The following is a 4,093-nucleotide window of genomic DNA, read 5'->3' as shown; positions in this document are numbered from 1 at the left end:
TTACACTAAATGCTTGTCTTCACCAAGTGATGTAAGAGACTTAGGCAAACATGGCCTTTGATTGTCAAGAACTCTTACGATCAATCTTGGATCCCGAGACTACTATACACACTCTATGATGGATGATGGATGATGGTGGTGGATGATGGTGTTGTGGTGGTAGGGTGTGGGTGAAGTGTGAGAGAGGTGGTTTGCCAAGGGATGATTTGCAAGTGAGCCAAGCACCCCTATTTATAGCCTGCATAGAAGCCCGGACACGGCCCCGTGTCCATTGGGCACGGCCCCATGTCCACCCATCTTCTCTTTCTTAATTAATTGCAGTTTGTCTGCATTAGTTGACCACGCCCCCGTGTCCGCTGGGCACGACCCCGTCTGCAGAAGCGTATCTGTACTATCAAGATTTCCCTAGATTTTGCGAATCTTAGAGTTGACCATGGCGCCGTGTCTGCTGGGCACGCCCCGTGATAGAAGCTTCTACAGCTTTGTCTTTTCTACAGACACTTGGGCACGCCCCCGTGCTCATTGAGCACGGGGCGTGTTCAGCCTTCTGTTTTCTTGTTTTTGCTTGGGGGGATGTTGTCGAGGGTCGGGCATGCCACGTTTATTCCTTTTCTTGTATTTATGTTAGATTTTGCTGCCTTTTTGCTTCTTTTGTTCTTTTGAGCTCATTTAATCCTGAAAATACAAAAGGAAGACAAAAGCACACTTTTTTCCAACATTAGTACTAAAAATGGGTTAGTTTTATGCCACAATTAATGTAATTTATATGTTGCATTTTGCACACATCAAATACCCCCACACTTGAATCTTTGGTTGTCCTCAAGCAAAACTCTTTATAATGTGGCTTTACGCTCCCAAATGGAATGGGTAGAAGAGAAGGTTTTTGGGCTTGTCATAGAGTGTCGGGATTCCAAGATTTTTATTAGGTTTTATTTTTATTTTATTTACAATCCTATTCGTCATGATTTATTTAAAACATTACATAAGATAAATTACTTATTTGGGCATAGCATGTCTCTTTAAAATTCCATTTATATACAAGTTCTCATACCTCACGGGAGATCACTCAACACTCGACCGAAGATGTATTTTTATGAAACACTCGAGAGCGGCATGGAACTTACTTCTACCATATGCTTGCCAAGCAATCAATCCTCCTCCTTTTTAACTATAAACCTTTGTAGATATCAAGAGGACTTTGGGGAAAGGTTAGTGTCACACCCCGACCACGTAAAACATCAAATCGTGGCGGAAACATCGGGGAGTGTTGTAACAGAATTATTGTTCCACAACCAAGGTAATTAAAATATTATTTTATTCATCACCCAGGGGTGGAATACATTGTTTCAAACAAGAACCAACAAGTTACATTGTCTTAAAACTACAGAAATAAAGAGCACATGACGAAATTAAACTACGTCTAGTTCTGTTTTATGTCACTAAGGCCCAAGTCCACCCTAGCATGTCACGATCATCCTATGCATTAGCTCCTGAAACACATGTGAAAATAGGTACGTCAGCATAAAAATGCCAGTGAGTAACATAGGTTTTGTGAAAATAGGATTCATGACTTATAAGTTTAAGAAAAGTGTTTAATAAAAGTTAGTCATGAACCTTGTAAAATGTTTTGTTTTGTAAATCATTTGGAAAGCGATAAAGTTTGATGATATGTATAAATAATAGAATTATGTGTGGTTCAGGAATAATCAAGTAAAATAAGTTGTATAAAGCAAGTTTGTTTTAGTAAAACGAAGTCTTGTGAAAATGTATTATTCGTGTAAAAATGTATAAGTCAAAACCAAATGATTTAAATAACGCTATGACATGTAATACAATACAAGCACTTATATATAGGAAGTACCAGCGGCGTATCCACCATGTTTGTATCATACTACACCCATACCGTTACTCAAGTCATTAAACACCCACCAATGTATAAAGTCCATGTTTTAACCAATCATCAATTGTTCTTGTCTAAACCATTGTCATATGTTTAAAAGTCCAAAATGTAGTCATGTAGTAATGTGTAAACAAAAGTTATGTATGGTAAGTAACAAAACGAGAATACTTAACCATAAGTAAAAAGGAACAAAACAAAGTATTTTGAATAAATCAAAAAGTTATGTTTTGCCAAGTAGAAAACTTGTTTTATTGATACAAACATTTATGTGGTAAGATAACGCATTACATTCAAGCCTTAAGACAGCAGGATAACCTTAGAGTAAAGGTTATCAAAGTAAAATGTTCACGGATTCAGTCATTCCTTACATCCACACCAACCCAGGATGTCAGGAACGGGATTTGTCAAGTCCTATGGTACCATTACTTACTACCGAGCGGCATGATCGGTGTTAATGAATGTAGTAAAGAACCGTTGATGCAAACCAAATGTTATACCAAATGTAAACAGGTTAAGTGAAAACAATGTACTAAGTATGCTAAGTAAACATACGAAGCAGAAAAGACATGTAAAACAATGTGCTAATATGCCAATGTAAACATATATAGCAAAGTAATGTAATGTAAATCAATGTGCTAGCATGCTAAGTTAACATACATAGCAAAATAATGTAATGTAAATCGTGTACTATAAGTGTACTAATGAACATAGCAATCATATGATGTGAAAACAAGAAAGCACGAAAGTAACAAGTAGGCACATGTGTTTCACCCCAAAATGTTTAGAAAACAGTAAAAGAGGGGACTATGTACTCACTTGTGATTGCTTCGAAGTCGTAGAACAACCACCAAGCAATGCTAGAAGATCACGGAATCAAACGGCACCTATAAAGGCATCTATATTAATAAACGGACTTATCGGAGGATCGGGTAGTACGAGGGTTCGTAAACCAAATAAGTGTGGGAACTTATGTAATATGGTTTGACAAAGCCTTCATACTAAAACGAAACCTAACCTAAGTGCTTTTGACCCGTTACGACCCGCTTAGGTAGTTTATGCTACTTTAACGTGTCGTTTGCGTAAAACGCGTTTGGAATGCTTAACTAGTCCTATGACAAGCAAGATATGCCTTAACATGTTTAATATTGTTGCTAAATCAGTTTAGATACTAAAAATTATGTTACATAGGCTTAAAATGGATTTTAGTGTAAAAAGGGTATTTTGGTAATTTACCTAAGGCACATACATTACCTATCATACAACTACTTAAACGGCGTGACCATAAGGTATAACCTTGAAAGGTTATTCCCTATATACTATGGTCACCTAATGTGTTTGGTCGGATCCTAATGATCGACCAAATGGGTCGGGTTCGTAAGCATAAGCGATTGATTAGATCGCTTACCTTTACGACCCTAAACAAGCACAAATCTAAAAGCGACGAGCTAAACATGCTAGACATGTTTAGTAATGTTAGAAAACAGGTTTGGTATTAAAACAAACGGTTTTAATACCCTAAAGTAGTTTGGTTACAAAATACGCAAGAAAACGCATTTTGGCCGAAACTACGACTCGTCACTGAGCCTAGATAACGTGGTAATCAGTAGGTATAGTCGCTAGGGACTATAACCATCGTGATTATGCTCACGTTATGAAGTTCAAACGAACTTCGCATTGACCATAAACTGGTCAATGCAGAAAGTCAAACAAAGTTTGACTTTCGGACTAGAAAAGCAATAAAAGAACGAAAGAATACTTACAACGGGTCCCCGCAAGATTGAATTCCGAGTACTCTCAGGTATGAAGTGTCAAAGCACCCCAACTTAGAGAGCAACCTCAGAATTCAAGTGAGTTTTGCCTTGGGAATGGATGGGTATTTATAGGATTTGGTGAACCGTTAAGATCGTTCCTCGCAAAGCGTGATCAAATCTCATCCGTACACCTATAGCCCATTGATTTATAAAACCATGCGAGTCCCAAAACAGCCCATAGATTGTTTAAAAACCATTTGAGAGTGGTTTGGAGGTGCAAAACAGCTGCAACCAGCTGTTAAAAACATTTTTGCAGAACTGGAAGCCTGACGCGGCCCGCGTGGGAGATACCAGATATGTAGGCGGGCTGCCTGGCCATGTCAGATCAGCAAAAACTTTGAAAAATGACAGTTTTGGTCCCTGCATGAGTTTAAGGCCATTT

This window comes from Helianthus annuus, chromosome 12, assembly GCF_002127325.2.
Source record: "Helianthus annuus cultivar XRQ/B chromosome 12, HanXRQr2.0-SUNRISE, whole genome shotgun sequence".
Classification (NCBI taxonomy): domain Eukaryota; kingdom Viridiplantae; phylum Streptophyta; class Magnoliopsida; order Asterales; family Asteraceae; genus Helianthus; species Helianthus annuus.
Note: the sequence above shows the minus strand (reverse complement) of the source record.